This window comes from Oncorhynchus mykiss, chromosome 2, assembly GCF_013265735.2.
Source record: "Oncorhynchus mykiss isolate Arlee chromosome 2, USDA_OmykA_1.1, whole genome shotgun sequence".
NCBI lineage: Eukaryota > Metazoa > Chordata > Actinopteri > Salmoniformes > Salmonidae > Oncorhynchus > Oncorhynchus mykiss.
Window position 1 is genome coordinate 42067004 of NC_048566.1, and position 17277 is coordinate 42084280.

At 42.6% G+C, this 17277-nt stretch overlaps 1 long non-coding RNA gene across 2 annotated transcripts in view; it reads left to right on the forward strand.

The window, feature by feature from the left end:
- Positions 1–17277, forward strand: part of LOC110489918 — a 25070-nt gene continuing 7793 nt past the window's right edge. The window contains exons 1-4 of one of the 2 annotated variants that reach the window (XR_005036748.1): positions 1–183; positions 281–394; positions 584–716; positions 4040–4281. This is a non-coding gene — a long non-coding RNA (uncharacterized LOC110489918). Of the gene's footprint in view, positions 184–280; positions 395–583; positions 717–4039; positions 4282–17277 lie in introns of those variants that run through there. The other variant, XR_005036747.1, reaches the window with a different exon arrangement.

The window sequence follows — 17277 nt, forward strand, 5'->3', positions numbered from 1 at the left end:
TCTTTCCCTAGAGAAACTTGAATAATGCTGAATTCAGATGAATCATTTTAATCACATCACAAAAAACAAATATGCCAAGATCTGGGGAGGAAATCTTCCAAAACAATGGCTGCAGGGCACTGTTCCTTCCAAGTGCATGAAGAAGGAACACTATACACCCCACTGCATGCTGGGAGCTATTCTGTAAATATCTCTGTGATTAGAGAGGATATATGATGATCAGAGCAACAACAGGCAGACCATTCAATTCAAATCTCTTTCATTCTGCATTTGTATTCAGCTCGAGTCCCCCTTGTTGAGCTCAGTTTGACCATGCAGTGAGAATATCCAAGTGCATTGAAGACTGAAAACAGAGGGCTACGCTACAAGCTCATTCAGCCCGGCAAGACAGCAGGTGAGGCTCCGGCAGTAATTAGAGGGATAGATTAAGAAAGACGGATAGAAGAGACAACATGTTTTCAGAGAGAGAGAGAGAGAGAGGAATCAGCAGAATGGAAAAAAAGGGTATTGGGGTGTTGTAAGGACAGAGTCAAGCTGACATCTGCTGTGTTAAACGACTGTTTCCTCTATGTGGTTCATTTAGGCAATGTCTCATCAACGCTGAGCCACAAAATGAACTCAGAGTGAGGGCTGAGATGGGTGTGTGTCAGGGACATGACCGCGGGCACCTACATTCTGGAGATATTATGTCACAAAGGAGTAGTTCTGGCCCTGGGGTAAGTATTAAACTATTTTTACCTACATCATAATGGCACTCAAACATAATACAACATAATAAAATATGCTTATACAGAATGTGCATGCATACACACATCTTTATTTGATTTGTTTTACTTACGTATATGCATATGAACATATGTAGTTGGAGTGTACACATGCACAAACTATTGGCCTATAGTGTTCTGATGTGAGACAGTGAGTTTAGACTCCACTCCTCACTGCGCTTTACAGCAGTAAACTCCATTCCAATAATATGGAACCCAGTCAACTCCCCAAACCAATCCTCCGGCCCGCTCATCTGAACAGAGTGCCCTGTGATTGCATGGCAGAGACAGGCATTTGAGCAGAGGAATAGAAAGAGAGAGGAAAAAGATAGAGAGAGCAAGAGAGATTCTAATTCAGAGATGGAGACAGGCTTGTGAGACGTCAGATGGAGGCTAGGCATAAACGATAGCTAACAGTACACTATGACAGCCAAAAGCTACTGTAAAGTGCGAGGGCATATAGCAAATGTTTTGTGTGTGTGTGTGTGTAAATTAGCAAGGATATGCCATGTGACACAAAGATAAAAATGTGTTACTGTGTTAAAAAGCCACATTTTCTCCAGTTACAATACACTACACAATAACTTGAAATGTCTCCTAACTCTCGATGAGAAGCTGCAATGTGACTGTCAGATCATTTGCACATAAAGTCAAAATGGAAGCTAACTGACTGATGAAATAAAGATGGCAAACAAAATCATTTAAAAGCAGCAACACAGACATTGTATCCAAAGAAAAATATCAGAAAGTACATCTTCCCTTTTTTCCATGGGCGACGAGGCATTATGATGAAATAGGGTGCCAGGGGGCGCTTTGACGAGCAAGACCAAGAACTAAATGTATGACGTGCTCTATATTTGTTAGGGTGAGCCCCCTGCCGCCCCCACTCACTTCCTCCTCACCCCATTTGGTTGAGTGTAGGTCTTTCGTCTGTCAGAAGACACTGTAATATCTCCATCCCAGAATAAAGTCTGGGATCGGATAGAGGAAGCTGCCTCCGAGACCTTTGTTTGGGGTGAACTACAATCACCTGAGACTGCTTTGCGAGACAGAACTCACGAATCACAAAGCACCTCAGCACCTCAGAATATTGTGGAAAGTGCATGCCTCATTCAGCAAGCCAAAGAAAGGTTTTGGTCACAATGACTTTCAAGTATGCCACCAAACTCAGATGAATCCAGGGAAATGTGCATGAGACTTCTTCTGCAGAACTTAACAGAAGTAGAACAACCTTTAGCTGTACACAGACACACATTCTGGATACTGGCCAGCAGGATTATCTGCTGGACATGATTTAATTTGGTTTACAGCTCTCTTGAGCTAATCACATGAGTGGGATATGGCTCCCGTGTCCTGAGGCTTCATCTTCCACACAAACAGCAGCCCCTCTCACCAAGACCATGATAACTGAAAACAGATAGACGGAGTAGGAGTGGAAGAGTGAGTGGGAGAGAGAGAGCGAGCGAGAGTGAAGGCGAGAGAAAGACATTTCTCTCTACAGACCCAATTTTCTGATCCTGCTATGACCTGGCAGTTTGAGGTGACAGAACATCTTTCCCTCTGTGCTGATGCTCCTACATGGGTAACGTAGGCTCAGGACACAGCTGCTGCAGGGAGGGATGACATGAGGCAAACAGAAGACACATTGGCCTGCTCTAATCGGGCCATTCATCTTGGCTTTAGAAGCTAACAGATTGCCCTGTCCATAACCTCCATCCATCCATTTTTGTCTATTCACCTCTCATGTAGCACTCACCTAGAGAGGTCAAGTCAGCTCAGAAGTTCATTTAACTGACATGTCATTTGGGACATGGTGAGAGATTCATCCCTGTGTGGAGAGTAAGTGGTTATCATCCCAACTAACTGTCTTTTGTCATGGGGACCTCACCTGGTCTAACTAGTCAAACTCAGGTACCACAACTCATACAGCCACAAAGACCATGCTAAAATATACTGAACAAAAAATATACTGAACAAAATATATAAACCATAAACATGCAACAATTTCAAAGATTTTACTGAGTTGCAGTTCATATAAGGAAATCAGTCAATTGAAATAAATGTATTAGGCCCTAATCTATGGATTTCACATGACTGGGCAGGGGGCCCGGGAGCGCATAAACCCACCCACTTGGCAGCCCAGCCAATCAAAATGAGTTTTTCCCCACAAAATAGCTTTATTACAGACATAAATACTTCTCAGTCCCCTATTTATATATAAAAAAAATGGTTTACCTTTATTTAACAAGTCCTTTATCAGGCAAGTCAGTTAAGAACAAATTCTTATTTTCAATGACTGCTTAGGAACAGTGGGTTAACTGCCTTGTTCAGGGGCAGGACGACAGATTTGTACCTTCTCAGCTCGGGGATTCGATCTTGCAACCTTTCGGTTACTAGTCCAAAGCTCTAACCACTAGGATACCTGCTGCCCCACAATCATGTTGTTTAATCAGTTTCCTGATATACCACACCTGTCAGGTGGACGGATTATCTTGGCAAAGGAGAAAGGCTCACCAACAGGGATGTAAACAAATCTGTGCACAACATTTGAGAGAAATACGCTTTTTTTGCGAATGGAACATTTCTGGGATTTCTGAGACCAACACTTTACATGTTGCGTTTGTATTTTTGTTTAGTGTAGATTGCTATCTTCATTATAGAAACCATTCCTTTTCCATTTATTTACTTCAGCAGTCTGCTCACCAACTATACTAAGCTACTACCCAGTGTGCATTTTTGTTCCAGCCCTACACTAAAACATATGATTCTACTAATCACCTAGTCATCTCAGGTGTATTATTGCTGGGCCGCAACCAAAGCCTGCATATCCTGTAGGTCTTTATGACCAAGGTTGATCCGCACCTTATTCTATGGTTACCACATCATGGAACTTTTCCATATTTATACTATGTGTACATAATGACCGTAATATACACTGAGTATACAAAACATTAAAAACAGACTGACCAGGTGAAAGCTATGATCCATTATAGATGTCACTTGTTAAATCCACTTCAATCAGAGTAGATGAAGCAGCCGTGAGTAGGAGTTAAATAAGGATTTCTAAGCCTTGGGACAATTTAGAGATGAATTGTGTATATGTGCCATTCAGAGGGTGAATGGGCAAGACACAAGATGTTTGGTATACTCAGTGTATCTAACTGCCCCTATGCAGTTGACCTCGGGCAGTGATGTTTATATCTCACTCTAAAAGACTGAGCAGCTGTTATGTTCCTCTTGAAAGGTAATAAAATATCTACTGCTACACCATACAGGCGCTGTACACCCTGGTCTCATCATTACCAACGCTCCAATCGCTCCTGTCAACTGTCACTGGAAGGTCTATTCTCCTGACTGTCAGGCCTACCCCTCAGACACTCCATCAACCTACTGAGAAATCCAAGCTGCCTTTAAGGAAAAGTTTTTTTTTTAAAGATACAGAAACAACAACAAATTGCTGTTCAAATGTTTATCTTATATAGTGAAGATACACAGGTAACTGCCAAAAAAAAAAAAAGGAAACGCATAGTGTCTTAATAGGGCGTCGGCTGCCAGAACAGCTTCAATGCACCTTTGCATAGATTCTACAAGTGTCTGGAACTCTAATGGAGGGATGGACACCTGCCTTCCATGAGAAATTCCCATAATTTTTTGTTTTGTTGATGGTGGTGGAAAATGCTGTTTCAGGCACTGCTCCAGAATCTCCCATAAGTGTTCAACTGGGTTGAGATCTGGTGATTGAGACACACACACCCTTTAAACCCCCTATGCTCGTTTGAGAGCCCTCTTTCAAATTCACTGAGATCTCTTCTTCAAGACACGGTAGCCACAATAATGGGCAACTGGGCACCCTAAGCATGATGGGATGTTTTAATTGCTTAATTAACTCAGGGACCACACCTGTGTGGAAGCACTTGCTTTCAATATACTTTGTATCCCTCATTTACTCAAGTGTTTCCTTTATTTTGGCAGTTACCTGTTTATAGATAGATATAGAGAGTGTATTAAGCATTAGGAACACCTTCCTAATATTGAGTTGCACCCCCTTTTGACCTCAGAACAGCCTGAATTCATCAGGGCATAGACTCTACAAGCCCATGTTGACTCCAATGCTTCACACAGTTGTGTCAATTTGAAAGTCCTTTAGGTGGTAGACCACCCAGTAGCATTGCAGCTATTGACATACTCAAACTGGTGCACCTGGAACCTACTACCATACCCTGTTCAAAAGCACTTAAATCTTTGTCTTGCCCATTCACCCTCTGAATGGCACACACACACAATCCATGTCTCAATCCATGTCTTCTTTAACCTTTAACGCATCTACACTGATTGAAGAGGATTTAAGGGACGTCAATAAGGGATCATAGCTTTCACCTGGATTCCGCGGGTCAGTCTATACCATGCAAAAAGCAGGTGTTCCTAATGGCTTGTATATATATCATAAAATATAGATACTGAGCACACAGATGCTGATTCAGATTGTTTCCATTAGAATGTTAAAGTTGACTGACTGCATGCCATCACACCATCTTGTACTATCATATGTCTTAGTGGACATCTGTGGGAGTACAAGTCACCAATTAACAGTTAATTAACATGTAACATACAAGTAGTGTGTTTAACATTGTAATGTGTGTCTGCTATGCTATGGCTTTTTATTTTTGGGAGAACAGTAGCACAGAATCCAGAACAAGATTTATTCTTGAGCATCTCATGCCTACTGATGTGGTGGTACCATCCTTGCCCAGGGGAGGGTTGGCACTACTGTATGCTCAAACCTTTCACTGTGGGCATGGCATTTTCACGGGTTCTTGTCCGGGGGTGGCACCCAGGCCAATGGGCAAACTAATGAGTCACAGGGGACACGCAGATACACCCCGATGCCATATTAGTGAGCGGTAGGAAGAGAGAGGGAGGAAGGGAAGAGCAGAGGAGAGGAGTGAGAGAGAGGGATGGGAGAGGGAGGAGCATAGGAGGGCAGTAGTGGAAGTAGCTGAAGGTTTGGAGAGGGACAGAGGAGGGATGAGGGTGGGGTTAGGATAGGATGAGAGGAAGCTGACAATGTAGTCGTAAGAGCAAGAAGAGAAATGTATCAGACGAGAAAATGAGAGAACGAGACGAATTATCGAAAGATATGAAGAGTAATAAGCATGCTCAAAGAGGGGAGGAAAGAGAGAAATAAAAAGATGCCAATATTATCTTGGAGTGCCCTTACAGCAAAGAAAGCGATCATATTAATTCCACCTGCTATCAATATCATTATTTTTTTTTACCCATATATTTTAACCCCAGTAATGACACTGATTCACAAAGAGCGACCATCAAAGGTTCAGGAATCATTCGTAGGGGGGAATGAGCTTAAAAATGCACTTAGGCAGAGACAACATTAGGGCTGGTTGACTGCAGCAGGAACTCTATCCGATGCCTCATTGACTAAAATAACTGAGGTAGGTTCCTCTGACTTTATATCAATGGATCTCACCCTTTACACAGGTCAGGTAATCTCACACACCACCCGTCCCAGTTAATCTAAAAATAATACAGAACGAATTCATTTAGGCACATGCCCGGAACATCCAATCTGAAATTGATATCGGAGAGCTCTGAATGGGTCTGTCTGCACGTATGTGATGTTATCTAATAATGAACTATCTACAATGGGAGTTGGGAGAAAACTGAAAACATTTGCAGGGGTTGGAGAGTCAAACGGGGTATCAATGTCTTATACTCACTGGGCTGGTTTCCAAGACACAAATTCTTAAAAAATTACAAAATCAGTCTCCATTGAAAATGTGTCCTAGTCCCGGATTGGGCTTAATCTGTGTCTGGGAAACCGGCCTACTGTGTCAGTTTTGGGGGCACTGAGAACTCCAGAGAGTCAGTGGGGATGGGCAGAAATGTCTATGAAATGTCAATGAGTTTGAATGGGTCCCCTTTCTTAAATTGGTGTGTGTGCTCTCCAGAAATAGTGTGTGCCTAATCTCACACACAACACATTTTCAATCTTGCGATCACATACGAGCGAGCTCCCTGATTGACAAACACACTCACACACAGTCGTACACTCAGCCAGTGTTCACCCCTTAGATTAGATACAAATGTAAGGCCGTAATCACATTTGAGAGTTCCAACCTTTTATTCTCTCAAGGTAGGTTTTGATCCCTTCCTTCTCTACTTTCTACCTTTTCTAAGGCATCCTCTGAGATGAAACCCCCCCCCCCCCCTGTTAAGCTACGTCCAAATCATAGGTCCAAATAGGAAGAAAATTATTCCTGAAAATGTTTTTTTTTTGTTTTTGCAGTTGTGCATTTCTCTAGCGATAACTAGGTGAGGAGACTAATGAGTAGTACAATGACAACATGTACTGCCCAACATCACCTTGGGGGATCCTTTAAAAAAAAAAATTTTACACCGTTTTCTTTGATCAAAGACGTGAGGAATGAAAGACAGCATCTCCTCAAGGCTACCAAATGCAGTGATTCCGAACAATAAACACTGTTAATGTATCTGTCGTGTTTGTGTGTGTGTGTGTGTCTTCAGAATGAGGGCAACTCTTCCAGTACCTCTTCCCACTTACTCTGCTTCGGTTCATACTGATGGTTTATAGAGAGCTCGCTTAATTGACTCTCGTGTGACAAGGGGTGGAAAGAGAGCCGAGACCCTCTTGACCGTTCAACACAGGATATATTTAATTAGCCAATTCCCTCTCTGCTTTTCCACCTCAGTGAGCACAATGTGCCTTTGTATTGTATCAAAGTAATTGTCAGTTGCCGCATCAGCACATGGCAGATCCAGGGAGGGAAACCAGAGGAATCTACATCTAAAAATAACGTTAGACACCTTATGTTGGCAGACACACAATGCTGAATCGTCTCTCATTGTCTGATACATAACCTACGCATATAGCTTGTCTTATTCACAAAACAATGATGGAGGGGTAGGCCTGAATAGCTCCAAAATAGCCCCCCCCAAATCCTCAAAATGAAACTGAATCACACTGGCTTTCCTTGAGTCTAATGGAGTTATAGAACAATACTCTGCATAATATATAATCATATTCTGCATCGACCATATGTTGTCATGTACTTTTAAAGCTGGCTGAGTTTCTATTGCACATTCATCTAAGGAAGTATTTGTAATTAAAGCTTGACTAGCTGACATTCAGAAAACTCTGGAGCGTTCGATCTCATAAGCAACCACATAATTACTAGCTCTCTGGTAAAAAAAATAAATTTAAAAAAAGTCATTATAGCCGAGTTATTATAATGATGCTGTCAGTTGATTTTCCTCTCACACAGTAGCAGGTAGTGTGGCTTTGAAAATTGGGGTAGAGGTAAAATGAAAAGCCTGTCACAGAGGTTACATAGAGCCCTCTGAAATTATTGGGACAGTGAAGCATTTTTTTCTTCCTACTTTGGCTTTATACTTCAACAGTTTGGATTAGAAATCAAACAATGACTGAGGTTAAAGTGCAGACTGTCAGCTTCATTTTGAGGGTATTTTCATCCATATCGGGTGAACCGTTTTTTGTTGTTGTTGTACATAGTCCCCCATTTTAGGGGAGCAAAAGTATTGGGACAAATTCACATATGTATGTGTTAAAGTAGTAAGAAGTTAAGTATTTGATCCCATATTTATAGCATGCAATGACGACATCAGGCTTGTGACTACACATTTGTTGGATGCATTTGCTGTTTGTTTTGGTTGTGTTTCAGATGATTTTGTGCCCAATAGAAATGAATGGTAAATAATGTAGTGTGTCATTTTGGAGTCACTTTTATTGTAAATAAAGAAAATTTAAAAAAGAATAGACGGATAATCCTGAAGGAATCGTGAATAATGAGTGAGAAAGTTAGATGCACAAATATACCTACAAGCCATTGAGGGGTATGATATTTGGGCATCTGTAACTTTGTCACTCATCATTATTCACGATTCAGTCAGGATTATCTGTAATCATGGTAGCATCCACATTCATGCAGAAGTGTTTAGCAACATATTCTATTCTTATTTACAATAAAAGTGACCCCCCCCCCCCTAATAAACATGCACTTCAACATAGGCATGTTAGTCAGATTCACTATTTAATCTGGGTAGGTCATCAATAACTCAGACATTCCAATGGAATGGAATGATACAAGTCTTTTTACATGGTCTGCATTACAGCAGCTATCTGGGTCATGTTCAGTAGGACCAAAATGAATAAACCTATTCAAAACGTATAACGGAATGAGTGTTCTTTTTGGAAAATGCTCGAAACTTGGTTTTCCATTACGTACCTCTTGAACACAGCCGAAGACATAAGCCACTGTACTCTAGTGTTCCAGTGCTTCTTCTGCTGGTCCTCCCTCTAGGAAAGATGAGTGGATCCATGGCTCTTGACCTCTGACATTAGTCTCAGGTACGCCACCTGTAGAGAATTCAGATCGATAGGGTTAGATGTCTAAAGTGTAACAATAAGAGATACAGTATTACTTTTCTCACCTGTTTATGTACATTCAGATATACAGCCAGCAAAATATAATCTTCATTACATACAAGGAAACTGACTAATGATGAGTATACTGTATGGATTGTTTTAAAACAATGGTGAAAACAGTGACATTTAGGTAAACAATGTGCTGAGATAAAATGTGGGTATTTGTTGGCTCGTGGCATGTCCTGTCCTTTTTCATGGTCAGATGGCTGACATAACAGTACATTAAGAATCATTAAAAAACACAGGTCTTGCACATACACAAAACTCAAAGCCATCTCCTAGTCCTGGTTGTTTGCCTGGAAGAGGGTCACAGCTATGCCTGACTGTATCTCCAGTGAGACCGCTATATTGGGATGATGCATGAGGGCATTGGCTTCACTCAAGGCTCCCTCCCGAAACTCATGACTCAGCCTGTACACCGCATCAAGACAAATGATAATTTGCTGTCACAGACTAATTTGTTAAGGCCAAAGGTGAATGTGCTACAAAATAGCTAAGCCCCCAAAGACTACAAGAAAAACTAAGCAAGAAACAAGCTACTATTTATTCCCTTTGACTGAAGAGAGTGAACATCAACCTCTAACGTTAATGCTTTCAAGGATGTACATTTGAACCAGCTGCGCTCATTGATAGATGGTTGCAATGGCGCCTAGTGGCAGACGTGGTAGTTTACTCCTGCAAAGTTATTCTGAAATATTTGTTTTAAGTGGGTTTTTTTTTATGTGCATTGCTTTTAGAAACTTAGTTTTTTTGTGTTGAACACATATCTAGTTTTTCTTTTTTAATCAACAGCGTTAAAATTAGTTAACATATTTGACTCCAAGCTAATTATTTGGATTCAAATACCAGCACAGATCCTTAGATCTCATCTCTTCTTGTCTCATATCTACTGCACCAAAGGCTGGACAAAAAGATAGAGAAATGGCAGCAACTATCACTCACTACACACAAGGTTTCCTCAGATGTTTTGAACATATTAAAACAACCCTGTGCAGGGAGCTGAGAACAATCTTATGCAATACGGGATCCTCCGGAAAAAAATGCAGACGGCAAGGAGGATGGCGCGGTAGGAGACTAATGAACCAACTTAAATCTATTGTGTGCACTCGCAATGCGAGCAGTAGATCGTGCACACCGGATGTGGATCATAAAAGACACTGGCCAGTTCTGCAGGTTTCCCCTCAGGCAACTTCCAAAGTAATTCAATTGAGGCTTTCAAATGCAACATTCATAAGCAACAAAGGCTAACTACTGAATGACATCATCCCTGACAGAGTTCTAGACTTTTGCTGCCTCGCAGACTGAGTACATATCCCTCAGCAAATGGCACTCCATCTGGCAACACCTACCTGGACTGTCCTCGCACATCTGGACAGGTTTGCCGCATTGTCTAATCTGCAGGACTGACTGCACTGTGAAGTCTACTCCAGTACCAGCCGCCTCACCTTTTGAATGCATGGCTTTCAAAAATCACTGGCTCTGTATCAGTACTTGCTGTGCTGATTTATCAGCCTCTTAAGCTCAACTCTGACTTTTTTTTTGTGAAACTATCTGTGGCTCAACACAACACCCACCTGGTGTCTTTCTCCAAATCTTCTCCCTGGTACACTGAGGAGCTACGCTCTCTTAAAGCAACTAGCCGTCGTCTAGAACGACGGTGTAAGAAAACTGGGCTAACGGTACATGCTCAGATGTTCGAACAACATCAGCAAGAATACAAACAGAGAATACAAATTCAGCTCGGACAATCTACTTCTCCCAGCTGATCAACAACTCCCGGGTGCTGTTCTCTACTGTGAGCAAGCTCCTCCAACCTGTCAACAATTCTGCTACCTCAGCCTCCTCAGAACAGTGCAACAAATACCTGCGCTTCTTCCAAAGCAAAATTGAAAACCCCAAAACACCATCCTGTCCTTTCCAGCCCCTGTAGTTGGTCTACCCAGTCCTACACTCCCTGAGTCTAGGTTCTCCACCTTCACCACAGTCACTGCAGCTGATGTAACCAAGCTTGTTAGAACAACTTGCTCACTTCACCCTATCCCCACCTTGTCAAGACCTGCTTACCTGCTCTGGAGCCTTTCTTCACAGAAATTATCAACAAGTCCCTCATCACCGGATGTGTCCCTCCTCAGCTCAAACTGTCCACAGTCACACCAGTACTTAAAAAGCCTGACAACCTCCAGCCTATTTCCAATCTGCCCTTCCAGAGTAAGCTCCTCTCTCAAACGTGCTGTTTCTAACTAACTCCAATACCACCTGGCCACTCACAACCTACTTGAGCACCTCCAGTTGGTTTTCAGAGCTAGACACAGCACCAAGACTGCCCCGGTAAGGGTCCCCCTCAAGGCTCGGTTCTGGGGCCACTACTGTTTTGTATCTACATGTTGCCACTGAGAAACATCTTGAGGAAACACGGACTGGGCTTTCACTTCTATGCTGACGACACTCAGCTGTATGTCTCCACAAACACTGACACTGACAATGCCACTGCACTCTTGGTCAGCTGCCTGCAGGACATCAAAGCATGGATGCAGTTTAGTTTCCTGCAGTGAAGACAGAGGTCGTCCTGATTGGCACTCGCATCATCATTGACTAAATCAGCAGCTACAGCCTCAATATTGATGGTGTCAAGGTCCTCCCCTCCAGTGAGGTTCACAACCTGGGTGTGATATTTGACAGTCAGCTCTCGTTTGTTGCCCTATCTGCCAAGTGCCTAAACAGGCTACAATTTGTCCAGAACGGTGCTGGACGTGTCCTCACCCACACCTCCCCCCGTGAGCACATCAATCCATATGCTCACGCATCGACTACAAAATCCTGGTTCACACCTACTGAGCTATCCACAACTCTGATCCCAAGTACCTGTCTGACCTCGTTCTATCCTCCTGCCTCAAACGCACCCTTCGCTCCTCCAGGTCCGTCTTCCTTCAGCAGCCCTGCAGCAGACTAAAAACGACAGGTGACAGGGCTTTCAGTTGTGTGGCTCCGCAGCTGTGGAACACACTTCCAGACATTATTAGTGCAGTGTCTCTGTCCTCCTTTAAGGTACAGCTCAAGACCGTGCTGTTCAGAAAAGCATTCAAGGACCTCAGCTAATTCTGTTCTCATGACCTCCAGAGTTGATGATACCTGTATATAGCTTTGCATATATATATATATATAAAAAGAAGGCGCCTTGGGTGTGAGAAACACGTTACAAATTAAATGAATTATTATTGACATAAGGTCCTGCTGCATTCCAAGAATAGTTGTGATATGCTAATGTTCTTACCTGGGGTTTCTCATCCCAGCTTCGTCGTGAGCTCACAAGTTACAAATTCGAATAATGGAAATACAATTTTAGACCGCCACCTTTATTAACGTCTATTCTTCCCCGACGTCCTAGGGATATTCTTTAAAAAAAATATATTTATTTGTTTATTTGATCTAGTGGCGAGTGGCGCAGCGGTCTAAGGCACTGCATCTCAGTGCTAGAGGCGCCACTACAGACACCCTGGTTCGAATCCAGGCTGTATCACAACCGGCTGTGATTGGGAGTCCCATAGGGCGGCGCACAATTGCCCCAGCATCGTTCGGGTTTGGCCGGTGTAGGCTGTCATTGTAAATAAGAATTTGTTCTTATCTGACTTGCCAAGTTAAATAAAGGCAAAAAAATATAAAATAAAAAATAGGCTACTGACTGAGGGAGGTTTCCGATTCTGATTGAGAGCCACAGCAACTGACCGAGTAATCTAAATTATGGGGACCAGCCACACTGACTGAGTTTCACAAGTCATTCATTCTAATACAATAAAGTGAGGGTTAGCAGAGAATCCCGAAATCCATTTTTTCATGCATCCCCTGGCACAGAGGTAATGAAACGAGGCGTGTGTATCTGAGGGAGGTAATTGATTTCAACAATGCGCCACACTAGTGTTGAAGACATCGTTAGGGTGAGTTTTTTCTGCATTTTGCCCCTTACCTTTTTATGTCCAGTTTTATCTTCCAGTGTGCCTCTCTGCGTGGGAGATCATTTTTTTACACCCCATTACACCGCAGCACAGCTCAGAGGTGGAACACAACATCCCAGACAACACACCATTCTTCCTCCAATAAATGAGAGGCTAGATCTGGTTAGAAAGGCTAACACAATAGACTGGCACACTCACCATTTCACATGCCCGCACACAAACAAAAACACACACACACACACACACACACACACACACACACACACACACACACACACACACACACACACACACACACACACACACACACACACACACACACACACACACACACACACACACACACACACACACACACACACACTATTAAGGCTACATTATCAATTTGGGAGTTGTCAGCCCTCATCTGCTGTAACTCTGTCTGACTATGTGATCGCACTACTCTCTGGTACTACTAGGCCTACAGCAGAGCAGTGACTCCATCTCTCGAGTAGAGGTATTTAAGTGACTAAAATCAGACACTCTTCATCAGTCACCTCTTGTCTCTTCTCCCGTCCTAAAACAAGTCACTCGTCAGCAGCAGGATAATCACTCACGGTCAGCACAAGACATTGATATCCTCCATTTCCAGGTTTTCCAGCTGAGTGATGAACGGGACTTGGGAAAATGGTAACGTGTGTGTGTGTGGGGGGAGGGGGGGGGGGGTGTATGGCATTGCAACTATAGACAATTTATGGTTTCTATGGAAAATATGTATGTAAACTAAAAATACAGTGCCTTGCGAAAGTATTCGGCCCCCTTGAACTTTGCGACCTTCTGCCACATTTCAGGCTTCAAACATAAAGATATAAAACTGTATTTTTTTGTGAAGAATCAACAACAAGTGGGACACAATCATGAAGTGGAACGACATTTATTGGATATTTCAAACTTTTTTAACAAATCAAAAACTGAAAAATTGGGCGTGCAAAATTATTCAGCCCCTTTACTTTCAGTGCAGCAAACTCTCTCCAGAAGTTCAGTGAGGATCTCTGAATGATCCAATGTTGACCTAAATGACTAATGATGATAAATACAATCCACCTGTGTGTAATCAAGTCTCCGTATAAATGCACCTGCACTGTGATAGTCTCAGAGGTCCGTTAAAAGCGCAGAGAGCATCATGAAGAACAAGGAACACACCAGGCAGGTCCGAGATACTGTTGTGAAGAAGTTTAAAGCCGGATTTGAATACAAAAAGATTTCAAGCTTTAAACATCCCAAGGAGCACTGTGCAAGCGATAATATTGAAATGGAAGGAGTATCAGACCACTGCAAATCTACCAAGACCTGGCCGTCCCTCTAAACTTTCAGCTCATACAAGGAGAAGACTGATCAGAGATGCAGCCAAGAGGCCCATGATCACTCTGGATGAACTGCAGAGATCTACAGCTGAGGTGGGAGACTCTGTCCATAGGACAACAATCAGTCGTATATTGCACAAATCTGGCCTTTATGGAAGAGTGGCAAGAAGAAAGCCATTTCTTAAAGATATCCATAAAAAGTGTTGTTTAAAGTTTGCCACAAGCCACCTGGGAGACACACCAAACATGTGGAAGAAGGTGCTCTGGTCAGATGAAACCAAAATTGAACTTTTTGGCAACAATGCAAAACGTTATGTTTGGCGTAAAAGCAACACAGCTGAACACACCATCCCCACTGTCAAACATGGTGGTGGCAGCATCATGGTTTGGGCCTGCTTTTCTTCAACAGGGACAGGGAAGATGGTTAAAATTGATGGGAAGATGGATGGAGCCAAATACAGGACCATTCTGGAAGAAAACCTGATGGAGTCTGCAAAAGACCTGAGACTGGGACGGAGATTTGTCTTCCAACAAGACAATGATCCAAAACATAAAGCAAAATCTACAATGGAATGGTTCAAAAATAAACATATCCAGGTGTTAGAATGGCCAAGTCAAAGTCCAGACCTGAATCCAATCGAGAATCTGTGGAAAGAACTGAAAACTGCTGTTCACAAATGCTCTCCATCCAACCTCACTGAGCTCGAGCTGTTTTGCAAGGAGGAATGGGAAAAAATTTCAGTCTCTCGATGTGCAAAACTGATCGAGACATACCCCAAGCGACTTACAGCTGTAATCGCAGCAAAAGGTGGCGCTACAAAGCATTAACTTAAGGGGGCTGAATAATTTTGCACGCCCAATTTTTCAGTTTTTGATTTGTTAAAAAAGTTTGAAATATCCAATAAATGTCGTTCCACTTCATGATTGTGTCCCACTTGTTGTTGATTCTTCACAAAAAAAATACAGTTTTATATCTTTATGTTTGAAGCCTGAAATGTGGCAAAAGGTCGCAAAGTTCAAGGGGGCCAAATACCTTCGCAAGGCACTGTACTTATTGCGACATCTGGAATGTACGGAATTACTAACTCTTAACACCCTGCACGCCTATCAGACTGAAATACGACGAACTGAAGAGAACTTCTTTCCTTACTTTTTCCATTTTCTCTCTCCCCTCCCTCTAAGTGGAATTGATAGCTTCTTCCAGAGTCAAAATTGAGTTCCTCCTCCCCTGTACAGACCCAGAGGGCAAGTAACAAGAGTTTTGTGAAAGAGGGAAAGGAACACAAAATATGAGATTGCAGAGCCTGGGAGAGAGGGAGAGAGAGAGAGAGAGAGAGGGGAGCTCTTAAACGTAATAAGCAGTCTCGTAGAGGTTTGGCACTGTAGTAGTGGTGGGAAGCGAGAACAGTAAGTAGAAAGCATTTTAATCATGATAACTATATAATGAGACAGGAGCCTGAGGCCTTATTTACAGCCACACTAAATATGCAGGAGCTCAAATGTTTGTTATTTTTCATATGTTTTGTGGATGTTAGGCTACTTCAACTTCTTCAACTATACGTCTTGCTCTCAGGTGAGTGCTCCTGTGACAGGTAAAGAGGCAGGGATGAGACAATGCTGGTAATTACTGTGCAACTGTCTGGAAAGTCTTTGGAGAGTCCCTGGTGAGGTCAGCAAAAGTTCACACCTCCAAGTCTTGCCTTGGTGCAAGAAAACTCTCCCTTTTGTACTGTAGAGGAGACTGTTTCTGTGTGCACTAATAAGTTAGACTGCCCAACAGTATTGGCGGTGCTCCAGCATCCTCTAAAGATGTGTCAAAAAACTGTGTCAAAAAATCCTTCTGGACCTCTCTCAGAAAATGAGCTTAAAAAATGGGCGCAACGATAGCTACTAGTCAGAGGCTGTAAATAATATGGAATCAAACAGTGGCATGCTCCTCCTGCCAAGGGGAGAAGCTCTGCCTACATTACCCAGAGGCCCTGTTACCTGGTAGGAGTTCATGGAATGCAGCGACAGAGGGAGACAGGAAGTACTGGCTGTCAGCACCGACAACAGCTCCTGGCATGTGGTCTGAGGCAGGTCTAGGGGGTGGACACCGATGTCCTTCTCCCAGGTGTCTACAACACTGGCCACACACAGAGATAAGGGATAGCGAGAGAAAGAGACAAAGAAATGTAAAAAAAATAACGAGACCGAGAGAAAGACATGAAGAAAAATTGTACAGCACTGCATCAGTCAGAGTAATACATACAGTGCCTTGCGAAAGTATTCGGCCCCCTTGAACTTTGCGAACTTTTGCCACATTTCAGGCTTCAAACACAAAGATATAAAACTGTATTTTTTGTGAAGAATCAACAACAAGTGGGACACAATCATGAAGTGGTACGACATTTATTGAATATTTAAAACTTTTTTAACAAATCAAAAACGGAAAAATTGGGCGTGCAAAATTATTCAGCCCCTTTACTTTCAGTGCAGCAAACTCTCTCCAGAAGTTCAGTGAGGATCTCTGAATGATCCAATGTTGACCTAAATGACTAATGATGATAAATACAATCCATCTGTGTGTAATCAAGTCTCCGTATAAATGCACCTGCACTGTGATAGTCTCAGAGGTCCGTTAAAAGCGCAGAGAGCATCATGAAGAACAAGGAACACACCAGGCAGGTCCGAGATACTGTTGTGAAGAAGTTTAAAGCCGGATTTGGATACAAAAAGATTTCCCAAGCTTTAAACAT